Source organism: Lithobates pipiens, unplaced genomic scaffold, assembly GCF_037356315.1.
Source record: "Lithobates pipiens isolate NorthernLeopardFrog02 unplaced genomic scaffold, aLitPip1_a1.2 Scaffold_28, whole genome shotgun sequence".
NCBI lineage: Eukaryota > Metazoa > Chordata > Amphibia > Anura > Ranidae > Lithobates > Lithobates pipiens.
This window is the reverse complement of record NW_027507789.1, coordinates 96,417,087-96,437,948: the sequence shown is the minus strand read 5'-3', so window position 1 is coordinate 96,437,948 and position 20,862 is coordinate 96,417,087. Positions and strand designations below refer to the sequence as shown.

Below are 20,862 nucleotides of genomic sequence, written 5' to 3'. Positions count from 1 at the left end.
TACGGAGCCCCGGGTGGTCTGGGATGCGTTCAAATGCTGGTTGAGGGGGGAATATGCTTCTAGAATTGTCTGGTGTCGCAAGCGGTCTGTGCAGCTGCTGGAGGAGTTGGAGGGGGTATTGAGGGAAAAGGAGAGTTCCCATGTGGCGGACCCTACCCCCCTCAGGTATCGGGAATGGCAAATGGCACTTCGGGCGGTCGAGCTCCATAGGATAGAATTGACTAAGAAGTCTATGCTGGGCACTGCTCAAAGAATTTTTGAATATGGGGATAAAAATGGGAAGATGCTCTCGTGGTTGGCCCGGGGACACTCTACCAGCACGCATGTTGGTGGGGTCAGGGGCGAGGGTGGGACCCTCATCACGGACCCGGAGGGGATCCTGAACCGGTTTGTGCAATATTATAGTGCCCTGTACTCCACTAGGGTGGATTATGAGGACCCGGCTCTCCGGGCCTTTCTGGATGAGGTGGAACTTCCCACTCTGTCCCGTGAGGCGGTGGACCATTTAGAAAGGACCATAACGTTGGAGGAGGTTCAGATGGCTATGGCTCAAATGCAGGTGGGGAAGTCCCCTGGGGCGGATGGTATCCCTGTTGAATTTTACGCTACTTACCAGGAGTTGATGGCCCCTAAAATGGTTTCTTTATTCGCCCAGTCCCTGGAGAGGGGGTCGCTCCCCGAATCCATGTCAGAGGCGATCGTGGTGTTGGTGCCCAAGCCGGGTAAGGACCCAGAGGATTGTGCGTCTTACCGCCCGATCTCTTTGATAAATGTCGATGCCAAATTGTTGGCAAAGGTCTTGGCGAATCGGCTGGCACAGGTTCTGGAGAGCCTTGTTCATGAGGACCAGACGGGGTTTATGCCCGGTAAGGGTACTGACATCAATCTGAGACGCCTTTTCCTTAATTTAACTATCCCTCACGACAACGCTGGGACCAGGGTTGTTGCCTCCCTGGATGCCGAAAAGGCATTTGACTCAGTGGAATGGGGATATTTGTGGGAGGTACTCCGTAGATATGGGTTTGGTCCCCATTTCCTGGGTTGGCTGCAGTTGCTCTATAACGGCCCGAGGGCGCGGTTGCGTGTTAATGGTAGGCTGTCGGAGGCGTTTCGGTTGGAGAGGGGCACCCGGCAGGGCTGTCCCCTCTCCCCGTCGTTATTTGCGCTGGCGTTGGAACCTCTGGCGGTAGCCCTGAGGGCCTCCTCGCGGGTGGTAGGGCTTAAAGTCGGCCCTCTTGAGGAGAAGGTGTCACTCTACGCCGATGATGCTCTGCTCTATTTGAGAGATGCGGACTCCTCCTTACGAGCGGCATTGGAAATTTTCAATGTCTTCGGACGTTTCTCTGGGGTCAGGATAAACTGGACCAAATCCGTCCTGTTTCCTCTGGACCCGGGGTCGAGGGCGGCTGCGGCGGACACTCCCCTCCAGTGGGTCACCGAATTCAAGTACCTAGGGATAGTGGTGGGCAGGGATCCGACACAGTATTTTGACCTTAACTTGAAACCGGCTCTCCTTCAGCTGAAGACTAGATGTGCCTCCTGGGGGAAGCTTCCCCTGAATCTACTGGCTCGCATTAACCTGTTAAAGATGGTCTTCCTCCCTAGGTTCCTCTACTTTTTTAGGAACACCCCTGTTTTGCTCCCGGGTGCCTTTTTTGCGGATCTGGATGGCTGTGTGGGCTCCTTTATTTGGGGGGGATCTAACCCCAGGATCGCACGGTCCACTTTGTGTCTACCTGTGCGTTGTGGGGGGCTGGCCTTGCCCGACTTCAGGGTCTATTACTGGGCGGCGGTCCTTGTGTCGGTCCGTTGGTGGTTTGCCCGTTCTAGGACGAACGCTGCGAGCTGCGTTGAAGCGGCTGGGGTGGGTTCTTTGGAGGATCTCGCCGATTTAGTATACAAAGGCCCTGGGGCATGTCGGGGGCTTCCGCTTCCAACTAGAACGACGCTCAGGGTGTGGGGGTTGGCCAGGAAACGGTTCATTAAGCCGGGAGTCTGGTCCCCCCGACAGCCAATATGGGAGAACCCTGGCCTCCCGCACTTTCGGACGGTCCCTGACCCGAGGGTATGGGTGAGACATGGTGTGCGGACGCTGGGCGATATTATCACGAGGAGTACCCTGAAGACGTTTGGGGAACTTGCCACTAAATATGATTTGCCCGGGTGGATGTATTTCCGTTACCACCAACTGAGACATGCAGCCAGGGCGCAGCTGCCAGCGGCTACGACCCTTTCTATGGATCCTGTGGAGGAGCTACTGTCTCTGGATCAGCTCTCCAAGCCTCTCTCGTCCCTGTACACCTTGCTACTCAGTGTGGAATCTCCTAAGATGGAGAAATTGTGGAAGGCCTGGCAGAGGGACATTCCTTCCTTGGAGAGGGAGGATTGGGGTGACTGTTTCCAGGATAGTCTTGGCCTGGTGATTTCTTCCAGAGATAAGGTAATACAGACCAAGTTTTTACATAGGGTTTATTACACTCCACAGCGGTTGCACAGACTGTATCGACAACGGGACCCTGCCTGTCCCAGATGTGGAGCAGCAGAGGGAACGTTCTTCCACATGTTCTGGAGCTGCCCGGTAGTGGCCGCTTTTTGGACTGATGTGTTTGACACCATTGATGACCGCTTGGGCTTCCCTCTGCTCCGGTCTCCGGAGCTGGCTCTTCTTGGCATTCAGGACGAGGATCAGAGGCCACGCTATTCCAAACTCCTGATTGCCTTTTTGCTTTATTATGCCAAGAGGGCCATTCTCCTTCGCTGGACCTCTGCTTCCCCCCCGACGCTGACCCTGTGGGAGGACATCATTAATAAGGCCCTCCCGTTATACAAAATGACATATATTAGTAGGAAGTGCCCTAGGAAGTTCGATGGCATATGGCTGCCCTGGACGGGTGGAGACAGGGCGGAGATATAGATACAGGAACTCTCACCGTCGGGTCTGTGGGTCGGGCCTTCTCCCCCCTGCCCCCCCCCCCCCTCCTCCTTTTTCCCCCCTCTTTTTCCTTTTCTTTTTCTTTTTCCTTCTTTTGTCCTCCCCCCCCCGTGCTATGGCTCCTCTCTCCTTATCCTCCTCCCTTTTCTTCCCTATTTCTACATACACCCCCCCCCCCCTTCTGTGGGATTTGATGGGGGCATGGTGGCTATCGTTCTGCATTATATCTTGTATGATCTCTAGCTGGCCACTGCCCTCGCAGGGTCTGTCGGGGATGGTTGTTGTATAATATATATTGCATTCCATGTGGGTAGTACTGTATTCTGATTTCCTTTTTTCTTTGTTCTGTGTTTGTACACCACCTGTTTTAATTTGTATTTTTCTGTTTTCTGAACTGTAACTTGAGTCTCTAATATCAATAAAGCGAACTTTATTCACCGTGAAAGAGAATGGTGAAAAGGAACGAAGAGAGAAACACGAGAGGGTAGTAATATAAATATAGCACAAGTGGGGAGGGGAAGGAGGGATAAGGAGGGAGGGTTAAGTTAATGGGAAAAATGGAAAGTAGTGGAAATATAGTTAAGGGGGGGGTGTGGGGGTGTTATGGTATTGTTTTAAATGTTTGTATTTTGTCATTTAATTTCTCCTTTTGGAGTATGGAAACATAAACATGACCACCCCACCTCTCTAAAACCCCAGACTCTGGTATGGTAGGAACCTGTATGGGTTTATTGGTAACATTGTTTTTTTTCTTGTTGTTAAAATGTTGTAAAAGGATGTTTGTATAACATATGGAAAAAAAAAAAAAACTTTCTAATAAAGATTAATATTAAAAAAAAAAAAAAAAAATTATATATATTTGGGGAATATGTATTCTAGGAAAATGTAAAAAATGTTTTTTTTTTTTTTCAAAATTTACGCTCTTTTTTTGTTTATAGCGCAAAAAATAAAAACCACAGAGGTGATCAAATACCACCAAAAGAAAGCTGTATTTGTGGGGGAAAAAAGTATGTAAATTTTGTTTGGGAGCCATGTCGCACAACCACGCATTTGTCAGTTAAAGCGGCGCAGTGCCGAATCTCAAAAAGTGGTCTGGTCTTTGGCCAGCAAAATGGTTCGGGGCTTAAGTGGTTAATGAGTGAGACCTTTGGAGGATTTCATGCCTCAACCTATTCAGATTCTATCCAAGTCAGATTAGGGGATTAGTTGCAGCAAGCTGCCTTATTTATCCTGATTCCCTGTGTCGACTAGACTGACAATTTTACTTTATACAATGAGTGGAAACAATCTGACAGGTCCTTTTTCCATTCCAAAAAATGTTTCCTTTGTTTATGCCTTTGTGGAAGAGTTTTCTATAAATCGGGCTACAGATCTGCCAGTGGATTACCCCATTTCTCTCCTAAACAATGCAACTTTCATTCCTGTCAGGGATGCTTTTTTTCCATGGGTCCCACAGATGAGAAATTGCAACCCCCTGTCAGTTTCATGTATTCAATTAGTAGTTTCCTAATGCATTCAGTTTTTTTGGTGTCATTGAAGGTGTCCTACTGGTCCATACTATACATCAGAATCTAATAAAGGAGCATGCACTAACCCATCCTATGAATGTGACAGAGCAGATTGTGCAGATGCTGCGCTGACTTTCAGATGTCTAGTGTCTTGTAATGACACAACTTCTGTGATTATGCGTAAGGTTTTAAAGCTCAAATACTGGTTGTTCAATCAAGCCCTCATTCAGCTTCCCTTGTAAAGGAAAAGTATGGGAATTGTGTATTTTTTTTTCCAGATTAATACTTAACTAGGTGGATGCAGCATGGGGCCGATGCTGCATCTATCTCCCAGAGCCTCTTCATTAAGAACCAAGGCACCCAACACCGCAATGGCTTGGTTCTCACAAATCCCAGAGTGGAGAGCTGCTGACTCGACTGTCAATCAGCAGCTCCCCTGCTCTGCTCTTCCATAATCACTGGAGTGCTGAGTTGTGGAGGGGCGGGAGCTGTTGTCTCAGGCTGTCAGCGGCTTGCTGAGAGACCGAGACTGCCATCAGTCCAGGCACCTGGCAGTTCCAGACTTCCAGAGTCAGGATGATGCGGTGCCTGGACTGATTCCTGTGAAATCAGCAGAGAGCGGACTTCAGACCGATCTCTGCTGAAAATGTCTCACAGGAGTGCAAAGCGAATTGCACTCCTGTGACCCGTAGGACAAGCCCAGCCTAATGAGCTCAGGCTGGACTTCTCCTTTAAAGGGGTGGACTAGAGGTCGACCGATATGGGTTTTTGTCTTGCCGATGCCGATTATTAGAAATCACGGAGGCCAATATATGATGCTGATTTTTTTGGCCCGATATGTTAGGCTGACTTTCTTTTCTTCTTTTTTTTCTCCCCCCCCCCCCCCCCCCTTCATCTCATAAAATCGAACAGACACCTTTCACACTGGGGCGTTTCTCAGGCGCTTTTGTCTCTAAAGACATGCAAAATGGCTCCCCTGCAGTCTGTGTGGAAGCCCGAGTGCTCTCACACTGAGGTGAAGCGCTGGCAGGATGTTAAAAAAAAAAAAGTCCTGCAAGCAGCACCTTTAGAGTGGTGTATACCACTCCTCCACCACTCCTCCACCACTCCTGCCCATTGATATGAATGGGCACCGCTGCCGAAGCGCATGCAATGCAATTTGGCACAGGCGCTTCACAGGCACATTTAACCTCTTCCTCGCCCACTAACTGGGTTATATGCACCCCACTAGCAGACGAATAGCACCGCTAAAATGACAGTAAAGCGCTGCTAAAGCTAGCAGCGTTTTACCGTCAACTCCTGCCCGCTCCAGTGTGAAAGCAGCCTTAATAAGTGATACAGGAAATTTCTTAAATTTAAACATTTATTAAACAAAACAAACCTCCAATCAGTTTACTTGTATGTATAATTTAGAGTAAAAAAAAATTATATATTAAATAAAAACAGGTAATCAAAACTTTTGGAGGAAAAAAAAATGGGCTAACTACTGTTTTCGTTTTTTTATTTAATTCATTAGTGTATTTTTTTTCCAAAAAAATTGCGTTTGAAAGACCTCTTCGCAAATGCCGTGTGATATAAAATATTGCAACAACCGCCATTTCCAAAACGACTTTCAGGACAGCCACCCGAGAGAGATTATGGCTCCACCTCCCACAGGAACCACCTCCTCCATCAGATCTTTTTAAGGGAAGTCTCCACGCAGCCTCCTCAGTTTCTTGTGTTCCCTCCAACCTGGAGGAACACCTCCGGTGGGAGCATGATCTCTGGGGTGGTCCTGGAGGTCTTTTTTTTCTCTCACCTAGAATTTTTCTTTTCAGGAGCTGGTCCTCCCATTTGCCTCCCGGTGTGAATGGTCCCATGGGCTCTCTCTACCCCTTCCGTGCTGAGGGAGAGCCAGCATGTTGGAGGTTCTGTCCCCTGGCACCAGAGTGGCGGCTGCATCAGTTTGAATCTCCCACGTGCAGCATGCGCTGCATTGCGGGAGAGTGGTCGTTCATCTCGGGCGGGTGAAAGAGCTCGGCCGTGTCCTTCGGGAATGGGGGCGGGACTTCCGGTGCCGCACTGCATCATTTCCTGGCGCTGGAACGCAGGAGGAGAGAGGAGGACCAACTAGCGCCTTAATTCCGGTTCTGGTCGGTCGCAGCTGTGTTTTTGAATCCGGGACCGGCGGCAGTGGTTCTGTGCGATGGAGAGCGATACAAACAAGGGGGCAAGCCAAGGCACCAGCAAGGTGAAGGTAGGAGCTGTGGTCTGATGCTCTGGATCCTATGCTCCTGTGTAGGGGGGGGTTTCACCCTTTCTTTGCCCCCTCACTTCCCTGCACCCCCCCTCCTCCCGTTTCCTCCCTTGCTATGTGTTGCAATGGTGAAAGTCCTGGGGGTGTTGGCTTGCTAGGGCACTGGGGAATGGTCTGTTTCTCCCTAAGCTGCACCTGGGTGATTTTTGAACTTTTTTGTTTGCAAAAAAAAAACAGCTTGGGTTGTTTCCTTGTCTCTTTCTGTTTGTTAGGCGAAGAGTTCTGCCCAACCAGTTAAGAGATGTCCAGTCTGCAAGGAAAAATTCAGCGAAACCTGGGCCAAGGCGCTTTGTGCGGCTTGTATCGCAAGCCTAGTCAGGGAGGAATCCCCGTCATTGTGTGGTGACTTGGTGTAAACCATTAAGGATGAGCTTAAAGCTACCTTTCAGGCTTTCAGATCTAAGCTGTCAGAGGAGCCTGGAACATCAGGGGAGTCTAGAGCCTGGGAGGTTCTCAGTTGCTGACGGGGGGAGATTTGTCCCAGGACACCTCGCACGATTCCTTTTCACTGGCCCTAGAGGAGTCAGACTCTGAGGAAGAGGAGGAAGAGGACGCAGCTTCCAAGTACAAGTTGTCATTGGAAGAAGTGAGAGGCCTCAAAGTGATTTATGCCACTTTGGGTATTGAAGAGGAAAAGAAGGAGCTCTCCTTGCACGACCGGATGTATGCAGGGCTAGGAGATTCCATATCTCGCACCTTCCCTGTGCATTCCCTGGTATCCAACATGATTAAAAGGGAGTGGTTGGAGCCAGAGAAAAAACCCTTTTTTCCCAGAGCACACAGGAAGAGGTTTCCTTTTGAAGACAACCCGGACCTGGTTTGGAACAAGGTTCCAAAGCTAGACTCAGCCTTTTCTCAAGTTTCAAAATCAACGGATCTAGCTTTTGAAGATATGGGCACGTTGAAGGAACCTATGGATAAGAAGATGGATCTGCTTCTAAAAAGGACCTGGCAGTCAGTGATGATGAATTTGAAACCGGCCATGGCAACAACCTGTGTGGCAAGAAATCTGGATCATTGGGTTAACCAGTTGAAATCTCACATTTTGGCTGATTCCCCTAAGCAGGAGATTCTGGATTCCTTTGCTACTCTGTCTGCGGCAATTGCATACATTATATAGTATATAACACCCGTTCACTTGTTACCTCATATATACCATATTGACAGCGCTGAAACAGAAATATAAACAATAAACTAATAACATATAAAGAGGATAATTATTCTATGATTAGAGAAAGTCACTGAAAAGTGACTCAGAAGAGATTCAGAAGAAATTAGAAAAGGTAGATAGAGAAACACAAAAAAAGAAAATAAAGAAATTTAGAAGAGATTATAATGATTTTAGGAACCATACTATGTACAGCTGGCAAGAAGGTAGTAGGCCATCAACACAAGAAGTGACTAGTGAGGGCGGTGTAGTAACTCAACCATTATCAGAAGCATCAAAGATTGCTGGTAATATTCCGAAGATGACTGAGGAAGTTTTGCCAAAAAAATTGAATTTTGCAGGTAAGAAACCCCCAAAAAATCAGGGGCATTACCAATCTAATTTTTCAGGGAAACATAAGGGACATAGGGACACTCGCCCGGTATATAATCAACAAGGGGCATATCAGGTTGATACATACAACCGGTTTGCGCCTTTATTGAGATCATCCTCACCCCGCAATATTCAGATGCCCCCTTTTTTAGGGAGGGGGGGGAGAGGCCAGTGGAAGGGGAGATCAAGAGGGGGACGACCATGGAGGGGCCGACTTTCTTACCCTCCAACCACTCAGAGCACTCAGGACTGGAGACAACCCCAGGATTGGGGAATGCCGTACAGTCCGATCAGGCAATTAAAAACCACCGTAAAAGAGGTTGTAGAGCCGGTAAACGCCTCAAGCAAAAAAAGACGCAGGGAGACGGAATGACGGGGATTTATAATCTGACCCAAGCAACTCTATCCCAGAAGGAAAAGAACATCTTAAATGCTGGTTTAAAATGTTCTGCACGCCAATCTATGAACAAATTTAATGTCTATATTGACGTACACAAATATGTGCGGAAGATCAATATTAAGAAATACATGCTTTCAAATAGCAGCATGATAAAGAATAATAGGAATAATGAAACAATAGGCATTAATAGTGGGCTTCGGAACAAGTCATTGTTTAATCCACCATTACCTTCCAATCACCAGGTGGAGGTTTTTCAAGCAATCAGTCCTTAGAGACTTGAATGATCTTCCATTGAAGAAAAATCTCTGCCCTAAATATATTAAAGAGGGGATTAAAGCCCTAGAAGAGAGGAAGGATATAATAGTCCGACCAGCAGATAAAAGGGGGGGGGGGGGGGGTGTGGTACTTCTTGATAAACAGTTTTACCACACTCAGTTGTGCGGTATGTTGTCAGATCAAACAACATATATACCATTAGATAAAGATCCTACGAAATCTTATCGAAATGATCTGGCGAACTTGGTGAACTTTGGGTATTATATGCGTGTTTTAACAAAAAAGGAACAATTGTTTCTGGTACCGAGTTATAATAGAATTCCCAATATCTATACGCTACCTAAGATCCATAAAAATCAGACCGAACCCCCGGCTAGGCCAATTGTTAATGGAATAAATTCAGTGACGGCGAGGATCGGACAATATCTAGACCACTTTTTGCAGATGAGTGTGGTGACTACACGGTCCTACCTGAAGGACACAACTAGTTTTCTAAGGCTGTTGTGGGAGGTTGAGTTCCCTGCGGATGCTGAGATTTTCTTAGTGACGGCAGATGTCGCGTCTCTCTACACGATTATACAACACGAGGATGCCCTGTTGGCTCTCAACTGGGCGTTCTCTCAGAGAGACGATTTACCTTACATTCAAAATAAATTTTTAAAAATGGCTCTTGATTTTTGCCTTTCACACAACTACTTTTGGTATGATGGTAAATTTTATAATCAAAGAAAAGGGGTGGCGATGGGTTCAAAGTTCGCACCGAGTTTGGCTAATTTATTCATGAGCCAATGGGAGGACATTCGGATTTTTGCAAATCGGAGAAGCGAATTACTATTTTACCAGAGGTATATAGATGATTTGTTTTTTATTTGGCAGGGCACCGAGGAATCTTTGAAGTGTTTTTCTGATAGTTTGAACAATAATAATAATAATATCAAATTAGAGTTCAGTTGGAGTAAAAAAACAATAGATTTTTTGGATGTAACAGTAATGAGAGAATTGACTAGCCTATCCACAAAGGTGTTCTTTAAGCCTACGGATAGAAATAGTTTTATCCCTATTCATAGTGGACATCATCCCCTTTGGTTACGGGGTATACCGAAGGGACAGTTTCTCCGTGTGAGGAGAAACTGTACTTCTGATGATGATTATCTGACACAAGTGTCTCTAGTTAGAGATAAATTTGTGGAGAAAGGGTATTCTGTTGAGATTTTGGATCAAGAATTGCAACAGGTGCTTCGGGTACCTCAGGAACAATGTTTACAACCCAAAGAAGACAGAATTGGAAGCACACATGAATGGGGTTTTATCAGTACGTTACATGCTCAATATAAGGAGGTAGAGGGGATTATCCAAAAATATTGGAGTATCCTTAAATTGGATAGGACACTCAAGGATGTAATTCCGGATAAACCTAGATTTATATATAGGCGGAATTCCACCTTTGGGGATAAAATTGTTAAAAAGGTTCTGGATCCTCCTTCTAGGCCTCTTATGTTTTGGGATAGAGCTGGCTTTTACGCTTGTCGAAGGTGTCGAGCCTGCAAATCGGTACATAATCATATGCGAGGGATAGATCAGTTCACCTCTACTGGGAATGGACAAAATTTTAAAATTGATCAATTTATTACATGTGTTACTACGCATGTGGTATATGTTCTCCAGTGCCCATGCGGGCTGATGTATGTAGGACGAACTAAAAGAAAGCTATGTACTAGGGTGGCAGAACATATTTATAATATCTCTATTGGTTATAAAGAGCATAGCGTTTCCCTACATTTTAGATGTAAACATGGCAGGGATCCAACAGGCCTCAAGTTCTGGGGTGTTGACAAGGTCTTTCCTGATTGGAAGGGCAGTAATCTAGTTCGAGAAATATCAAAACGGGAAACGGAGTGGATTTTTCGTACAAACACTCTGAGTCCCTACGGTTTGAACATAGAGGTAGACATTAACTGTTTCATTAGCGATTATTGATTTTAATACACTGGAGAAGAGTTTAGACTTTTTTAGTGCATTACACATTATATAGTGTATTTATTCTGTCATTTGTGCATTTTTATTTTTATTTCTATTTTTCTTTACATTTATTTTCAATTTTATTTCAATTTGTTTCATATTTATATTTATTTTCATTTTTACTTTTATTCTTATTTTTGTTTTGGGTTTGACTCTTATTTTTGTTTTTATTTTATTATTATTTTAATTTTATTTTTATTTTTATCTCTATTTTTATTTTCATTCATTTTTATTTTCATTTGCATTTTTTCATCTCCATTATGAAGATAGGGCAATAGGGGTGTATTTACTTATTGGTTGCACACATTTTAAATGTAGGTGATTTTAACATATTATAATTTTCTTTGGCGAATATTTGTAATATTTAGAATAACCTTTTTTATATACTTGATGATCATTGGTGTTTCTTTTAATAAGGATATGCCCTGTCTAAATTAATACAGGGCACCTGAGGGCATATATATGTTTTAGGTCTGCCAGAAGGGAAAGCTCTTGTGGTTCTCTGTGTGGGCAGTCTCGTCGGTAGGTTGACAGCTTGCACGGCGGGACCTAATTACTTTTACACTGTGCTCAAATAAGAAGCGGAAGTCTTTCTGTTTTCAGTTTTTTATTCTGTATGGGTCTGTTTTTAATTTGTATAGGCCCGTTGTTATGGCTCGTACGGCGATGCCAAATCATTTCCGCATTGAACGGGGAGGTGAGGGGGCCGGACGTAGGTGTAACCATGATCCGACTTCCCGCCCCGCAATGTATTTAGGTGTATGAGCTGCGCTGCCTGGCCGCGCCCACAGACGAAGACATGATGACGAAACGCGTATGGGCGTGACCAGGCAGCTACACGTCACTACTGAGCAGACGATTGGTGTTGTTACCCGGGACCCGCCGTGGAAGCTGAGCCTACATTAGATCGAACACGCTCAGGACTGCGGTGAGACTACTCTGATCATGCTGCCAGTGACATTCTTAAGGGAGACTTTTGCTGTATAAATTGTGTACGTATGTTTCAATGCGCACGAGAGTTTTAAATAATAAAACAGTTTTGCACTATGGAATCTGTTTTATCGTTTCCTATATGTGAATCTGGTGCTGTCAATGAGAACTAAGTGAACCTTTATCGGTGGGATATCAGGGAACCTGAGGTTGAGAAACTTTTGGCGGTGTGATAAGAAGATTCTCCAGAGGGATACCAGTGGGATTTCTTTAACAGTCGTAACGAAGTGCCTGTTAACCCTTGGGGGTCTGGTGAGTGAATTACCATAAGGGGTGTCACCGGCTGTCAGACTCTTCATGCACTGGTGGTTCTTTCTTGGAGATGGACTTTCTGTCCTGACCTTCCAAAGTGTGAACGTTCAATTGAAAATTGAGACTTATATGTTTGGGAATGCTCTGAACACTTTTCAGTGACTTTCTCTAATCATAGAATAATTATCCTCTTTATATGTTATTAGTTTATTGTTTATATTTCTGTTTCAGCGCTGTCAATATGGTATATATGAGGTAACAAGTGAACGGGTGTTATATACTATATAGTTTTGTGATTTGTTTTTTTATATGATAGCAGCTTGTCAGTGTGTATTTTGACTTACTTCAGAGGGCACTGGGATCAGTGGTGGACACGCTTAATATTTTGTGTTTCGTGTGTTTGTTCCAGTGATATTAGTACTAATTGCATACATTGCTGATGCCTCGGTGGAGTCTGTCCGCATGACAGCCAGGTCAGCCACCCTGAACAACTCGGTTAGAAGGGCTTTGTGGCTGAAGACTTGGCCTCGAAAAATAGGTTATGTGGCATCCCTTTTGTGGGGGATTTGTTGTTTGGTTCAGAGTTAGATTCTATTCTGGTCCGAACGGCAGATAGGAAAAAGTCCTTTCCGGTAAAGAAGAAGCCGGCGCAGACGCCAAAACATTTTTTTCGGGGGCCCAGGGGACAGGCCGAGGATAGGACACAAAACAGGACGAACTCCTGGGCGAAGAATCCCAAGGGCAAAGGGGGAGGAGTTTTCAATCCTCCTGCGTCCTCCACCAAGCCGCAATTACTCTCTAGTCAGGGTAGGGGGGAGACTTCAGGGTTTTCTCCCTCAGTGGGAGGCCATTACTCAGAATCGGTTTATTTTGAGGATGGTCTCCCAGGGTTACAAAATCGAATTTACAGAGTGCCCCCCCTCAAAGATTCCTGGTCACCAATGTTCCCAGGGACCCAGTCAAGGCCCTTGCTTTGAAGTCCTTAATTCAGGACCTGATATTTCAGGGGGTCAGTTGGCCGGTCCCAGCAGAGGAACTAGGCCAGGGTTTTTACTCCCATGTGTTCGTGGTCAGGAAACCTTCGGGAAAGTTCCGTCTCATTTTGAACCTCAAGGGTCCAAACAGGTCGGCGCGGTACGAGAGGTTTCGGATGGATTCTATTTTTTCTGTAAGAAACCTCTTGAACCTGGGATGCTATATGGCATCCATAGATTTACAGGATGCGGATCTCAGAGATACTTGAGGTTGGCACTAAAGGAAGGGAGCAAGATCATTCACCTTCAGTTCAAAGCCCTCCCTTTCGGTCTGTCATTGTCCTTGAGGGTATTCACCAAAGTTATGGCAGAAGCATTAGCTCCCCTTCGCTTAGAGGGAATCTCACTGATTCCCTATCTGGTCGATTTGTTATTTTTTGCCCAGACCAGGGAGGGGTTGCAGAGGGACCTCAACAGAGCTTGCGTCCACCTAAGGGAGTTGGGTTGGATCATAAACCTTCAGAAATCTAATTTGGTCCCTGCTCAGGAAGTGACATTCCTGGGGTTTCCCATCAGCTCCATAGACCAAAAGATCTTCTTGCCAGAAGAAAAGAAGGAGAAGCTGGTACAGGGGGTAGCCCATCTACAATGCAATCAGCCCCGATCCTTAAGGAGGGTCATGTCGGTTCTGAGGACTCTGACTTCCTCTATTCCGGTGGTCCAATGGGCAAGGCATCACTTCAGGCCTTCCTACTAAGGGTCTGGGATGGTCAACAGAGTTCTCTAGACGATCTGGCAAGGATTCCCACCTCGGTAAGAAGAGGTCTGTGGTGGTGGGGAGCCCAAGGGGTGCTTTTGGAAAGGCCTGTTGTGGTCCTTCCCGGTCCAGGTGCGGCTGACAACCGACGCCAGCGCCTGGGGTTGGGGGGCCCATGTGGACACCCAGTGGGTCCAGGGCACATGGTCAGTGGAAGAGGCAGAGAGGTCCTCAAATTGGAGGGAGCTGAAGGCAGTAGAAAGGGCAATATTGGCTTTCTCAGACGTTGTTCAGAAGCAACACATCCAGATCCTGTTGGACAGGTGGCATACTTGAACAGACAGGGAGGAACTAGAAGCAGGGCACTTCAGGATCTAGCAAGAAGTATCCTGGGCTGGGCAGAGCAGTTTACTCAATCCTAATCAGTGATCCACCTAAAGGGGTCCTTAAACAAAAAAGCAGTCTTCCTCAGCAGGAACCGGGTCCTAGAGGCAGAGTGGCAGTTGAATCCGGAGGTCTTCAGACTGATCGGGGAGAGATGGGGTCAGCCAGAGGTAGATCTCTTTGCCACTCAGGAAAATGCCCAGGTCCCTCTTTTCTTCTCCCTGAACAGGCACGAGAGGTTGTTGTGAGTGGATACCTTAGCACACAGCTGGAATTTTCACCTGTGCTATGCCTTTCCTCCGTTTCAGTTGATTCCCCGGGTGGTAGGCAAGATCAAAAGGGAAGAAGCAGGGGTAATTCTGATCACCCCCTTTTGGCCCAAAAGACCGTGGTTCTCGGCGCTTCTGCAGATGCAGCAAAAACTGTTTTGGAATCTCCCCCTAAGAGAAGATCTCCTCTGGCAGGGCCCTCTCGTCTATCAAGATCTGGCAAAACTAAGACTTACGGCTTGGTTTCTGAAGAGCAACTCTTGAAGAAGGGGTTCTCAGATAAGTTGGTTGCTACCCTGTTGTCTAGTAGAAAGAAGGTCACCAGGGCAATATACTTCAAATACTGGAAAGTGTTTAACTCCTGGTGCAGGACTTCAGCTAGGTCACCAAGACAGATTGCTTCGGTTCTGGAGTTCCTACAGGAAGGAGCAGATAATAAATTACCAATCAGCACCCTAAAAGTGCAGGTAGCCACTCTAGGGGTCTTTTTGAAGAAACCTTTGCCATCAGACCCTCTAGTAGTCAGGTTCTTTAGAGCTCTTTCTCGTTCTAGGCCTGTCGTATCTAAAAACTGCCCAGGCTGGGACCTGTCTACTGTCCTGCAGGCCCTGACCAGGGGTCCATTCAAACCTATTGTTTCAGCCTCCCTGAGATGGATTACTTTGAAAAACGTTTTTTTAGTAGCCATTACTTTAGCTCTCAGAGTCAGTGAGTTGCAGGCATTATCAATCAGGGAGCCGTTCTTTTTTGTTTTTCCGGACAGGATAGTCCTTAAAACGGACCCAAATTTTTTGCCCAAAGTGGCATCTTTTCAAAATCGTTCCCAGGAGATAATTCTACTTACAGTCTGCTTTGATCTTTCGGGTAAGAAAGAAGAGGATTTCCATACCTTGGATGTTAAGAGGGTGGTTCTAAGTTATTTAGAAGCCACTAAAGACTTTAGACAGTCGGATGCTCTTTTTGTTTCATTTTCCGGTACTAAAAAGGGAAAGCCGGCGTCCAAAGGGACCATAGCCAGATGGCTGAGAATGGCAATTTCGGAAGCATATTCCTGTGCTGGTCAGAGGAGTCCAGTGAGCGTCCGGGCTCATTCCACAAGGGCTACAGCGGTGAGTTGGGCAGAGAAGGCTGGCGCCACCCCCGAACAGATATGTAAGGCTGCTAACCTGGTCAAGTCTAACGACATTTGCCCGCCATTACAGATTAGATCTTTTATCGGCTGGGGATCAGGCTTTTGGAAGGAAAGTCTTACAGGCTGTTGTCTCGCCCTGAATGGAGTAAGTCTCGGTAATCCTCATGTGGCTGTCCTGAAAGTCGTTTTGGAAAATTCAAGTTAGACTTACCGGTAACTTGTTTTCCAGTAGACTTTCAGGACAGTAATAACCCGCCCTGTGGTGTATGTGATTGGCTGTAATACTATGATATAACTGTCGCTTGCGTGTTGCAGCAGGGGTTGGAGAGTCTCTACAAACAACTGAGGAGGCTGCGTGGAGACTTCCCTTAAAAAGCTCTGATGGAGGAGGTGTTTCCTGTGGGAGGTGGAGCCATGATCTCTCTCGGGTGGCTGTCCTGTAAGTCTACTGGAAATCAAGTTACCGGTAAGTCTAACTTGAATTTTTATTCCCTATGATCTCTGCTAAAAAAAATATATATATATAATTTTTGGGGGTTCCAAGTGATTTTCTGCCAGAAAATACAGGAATTTTACTTGTAAGCAACAAGTGTCAGAAAAGATTTAGTCTTTAAATGGTTAAACTGAGAACTCCTCATCACAGAACTCAGTTCATTCAGAAGTGTAAACATTGTATCTCTTTGCTCTTTTCTTGGCAGACTGGAGGAAAGTCGCTTCACTGAAGACTCGGGCAACTTGCATTGACTTCTATTACAGAAGTCATTTGCAAGTCACGCTGGAGTTATAATCTGCCTTTTTATCAGCACAATTGGCCGATGCCGATTAATTAGAAAACGACAAATATTGGCCGATATATCAGTCGACCTATAGGGTGGACTATTGGGAACTGACGTGAATAAGAGTACTCATTTCCACACTAGTAAAGAAAAGAACCCTCTACAGAAAAGTGCTCCCTCTTTCTGCACACAAGCAGGCCTTTCATTCAAAAGTAACTCATCCGTGGCCACTTGTACCCCTAAAATGGACACCTCAGCTAACTAAGCTCCCTTAGCCACCTGCCTGCACTGTGATTCAGCACTATATAGCCGCCAAATCACTTTCTCTTTACAGCTTAGAGCCAGGTGAGAAAAGCTACTGAAGCCATCCGCTTGTGCTTAACCCCTCACTCTCTGGACATGTTCACATAGCTGAACTAGTTAAACTCCAGTGCTTTGTATATCAATGGACATCCCAGAGTATGTACAGTTTGTACAAAAATATCCTGTCTTTTCCTTAATGGATAAGATAAGGGGAGGAATCGAATAATAGAAGCCAGAAGATGAAAAAACTTGTTAAATCCCCAGCGTTGTCAGCTCCCCCAAATCTCCTGGTTTCCCCCCTCCAGCCATGGCCATCAGAGATCAGTGATTTCTGTGCATTCTTCTTTTTTTTTTTACTGCAAAGAAAGCTACAGATTACAAATCACAAAGCCCTTAGCCTGCTATTTTCTGTGGGTGGCCTGGATTGTGAATGATCGCACTGGTGAGCAGTGCTGTCATGTACAGAACACAAGTCCACAAAATCCCATGCCAGTTAATACACTAGACTAGACTGTAGAGTTTCTCCCAAGATAATATTTAACCACTTCAATACAGGGCACTTTGCCCCCTTCCTGCCCAGGACAATTTTCAGCTTTCAGCGCTGTCACATTTTAAATGACAATTGCGCGATCATACAACACTCTACCCAAACTAAATTTTTATCACTTTCTTCCCACAAGTAGAGCTTTCTTTTGGTGGTATTTGATCACCACTGGGGTTTTTATCTTTTCCTAAACAAACTAAAAAAGACCAACATTTTTAAAAATAAAAAATGTTTTCTTTGTTTTTTATAAAATTTTGTTTTCTCCTTCACTGACAGGCACTGATGAGTTGGCACTGATATTTAGAACTTGTGAGCACTGATATGCGGCTCTGATGGGCACTGATATGCGGCTCTGATGGGCACTGTCAGGCGGCTCTGATGGGCACTGTCAGGCGGCTCTGATGGGCACTGTCAGGCGGCACTGATGGGCACTGTCAGGCGGCACTGATGGGCACTGTCAGGCGGCACTGATGGGCACTGTCAGGCGGCACTGATGGGCACTGTCAGGCGGCACTGATGGGCACTGTCAGGCGGCACTGATGGGCACTGTCAGGCGGCACTGATTGGGCACTGTCAGGCGGCACTGATGTACACTAATAGATGGCACTGATGGGCAGCACTGATGATGAGGTACTGACGTATTACTGATGGGCACTGATTGCCACTGTTATGGGCACTGCCTGGCGTTAATGATGGGGCACTTACTGGCAGCTGATCTACACTTCTCATGGGGGCTGTGCAGATGATTACTGTGCTGATTATCAGCGCAGACCCCCCCTCTCTGACAGGGAGAGCCAATGATCAGCTCTCCCTGTCAGTGCAAAGCGAGAAATCCCATTTACCAGCACTTCCTGGTTCACTCTGTGATCAGCTGTGATTGGTCACAGCTGATCACGTGGCAAGGAGCTTCCGTCAGAGGCTCCTTAACACGATTGGAGATGCAGTGTGTCAGACTGACACACAGAACATCTGGAGCACTGCGAGTCTAGGGACCAAGGAGAGAGAGATGAGGAGTAATCAGATAAGTGGATCAGACCCAGTGCAGCCAGCACAGCATGGAAAAAGAAAAACCATTAAAACAAAGTGCATGCGCTTCGACAAAGCGCATGCACTTGAAACATGTAAGTCACAGCAACAGAACAGTGGACACTTACACAACTGACTTCAGGACACCTTTCCCTTTTATCTCCAGCACAGCAGTGACGTCGCAGAAGGCGCATAAGCAAGCTGAGAATATCGAACCTGCTCAGCTTGGTTGTTCCCTCTGGGGCCGTTTACATCACACAGGTTGCCTATCTATTCATCCTGCTGACCACCATCCAGCCGTGGCATCCACCTGGAGCTGGCAGGGTTTGCCAGCAGCCAGTATGTTTCCCCTCTGGGAACTTTATTTTCTCCCCTCCATTTCCTTGGATGGTGATTGATGTTCAAAATTATGAGTAAACATCAACTCACTATTGTATATGCCCTGCACCATCAAATTGATGTGCGTAACAAGTGCAGTGTCCCTTAAGATGCAGCTATGGTGTAGTCTCCGGGCTTTAAAACCTAACAAAAATAGAACAGGGTGAAAGGAGAAAGGAAGTCACAGGCAGACCAAGCTGCTTATACCAGGACGGCTTCAAAATGCTACATTGCTACAGTGGTATCAGCAGATGTATACTGTGGAACTCCCCGAACTTCCATGTGGCAACCGAGCGCCCTGCATTACAGGATCTGTGCAGTGCGAGATCCCCTTATAGACGGAATCTTATGGAGATACCTGGGACATCTGCCAGCTATTAGAGACTCTTGTCCACAACAGTTGGGTGATTGGACCATTGGACCTATGATTGTCGATTGTAACTTTGCACTGGGTTACCCTTGCTTATACAGCCTGGCCTGAAGCTGAAAATCTGAATGAATTATTGACTGCCTGTGAATATATGCCACACTCTATACAGTGTTTATCACTAGTGGAATAACGGTCAATTAAGTTAACCCAGTGGTATCGCTTTTTATAGGGTCTACTTCTCAAGTGTATGGATTCCCAATACAATACCCCTTCATCCCCCAGCTGGTTAATAGTGATGGTATGTGCACGTTTAGTGATGGTGCTAGTCACCAGGACTTACGTGCCACCTAACCACCCATTTACTGGGGGCTTTACATGGTGTGTGTGCTTGATTTATGTGTGACACAGCTGCTTTTATATAGACAACGTTGTCTTATTTTAATATTGGTCTAGGTGTTGGTGGTGGGTACCTAGTTTTTGTATTCTTGTTTTCATAAATTGTGCAATAATAAAATTCCCTTGATAAGCAGCTACGCTCGTGACTTCCTTTCTCAGGGGGATCTTCTTTCCCCCTGTTCTATTTTTGATTGATGTTCAAACCATCTTCAGTCAAGTGTCCCGGATAATTGTTTGTTTCCCCCTTATCTACTCTGAGGTCACTGGTAACGTTCACTACCATTTATTGTAAACTTTGTTCAACCGTTTTTTAACTTTATGGAATAAATAGCATTGTTTATGCATACATTACTACGTTGGATTTTATTTGATCATTTTATTTCAGAGAGCTGCATTTTGTGTTTTCTCAGACTGACGCACAGCACCACTGATCGCAGTGCTGCGCTCGATGGCATATTATCCTGCTGCACATCATATGACACCCAGGCAAGATAACTGAACCACCACCTGGCTGTCATTCTACTATAGGCCAGGCAGGAAGTGGTTAAACATTGTGTAGGGGTCTCAGTATGATCCAGAGAAAAAGCCACACGCCGATGATGTCTTTACAGGCAAATTTGTAAATAGCTGGCTGTCAAGAGCTTGTAGCGCTTGCTTTATCACAGCTGCTGGTCTCATTCCAGAATCTTGGCTTTGGCTGTGATACATTCTCCCTGTCTGTTCACCTGCAGGATGATTAATGTAGCCAATCTTTGGGTGAAGACCAAACCTGATTTGATCCAGGCAAGCCTATAGTCTCAAGCTTGTGATAGTGTGTTTAACACGTTCTCCAAGCTCCCTGTTTGCTAGTTTGGATTCCCTTGTTGACAACTTCAGATTGGATATTGAATATGCTCAGAACTCTGCCTGCAATTTGACTTCAGATTTGACCCTGACTATACTAGACTTTGCCTGCATTGTACCTGGACTCTCATTGAACCTGTCTGCCAACCGCAAGTGCCTGTTTGCTGTGCTCAGTTTGTGCCTGTCCCGGCATGGTAGCCAGTCACTACAGCATTCTGTATAAGTCCTGGGAGCAACCGAGCACCCGTAGGCCTGAATGCCTTATGGAAAATTGGGCTGATACAGGTGAAGAGCACAGAAGTTACCTATAGTGCTCCTGGGGGAGGAACTATGTGATGAAGCTTGTCAGTTGATTAATATTTTGTCTGTGAAGACATTTGTGTGTGGCTTTTCCTTTGAATTATACTGAGCTGTGTGTGGAGTGATGAACTCCAAACCAGCACTTGATTCCAACATTTTGAGGGGAATGTTGGAGCAGTGCACTTTTCTTTGACACT

General features: G+C 45.9%; 1 protein-coding gene across 1 annotated transcript in view; it reads left to right on the top strand.

Moving 5' to 3' along the window:
- The window catches only part of MED1 (mediator complex subunit 1), a 552,713-nt gene that overhangs the window by 483,836 nt on the left and 48,015 nt on the right, over nucleotides 1-20,862 (top strand). The gene's annotated exons all lie outside the window — the stretch shown is intronic.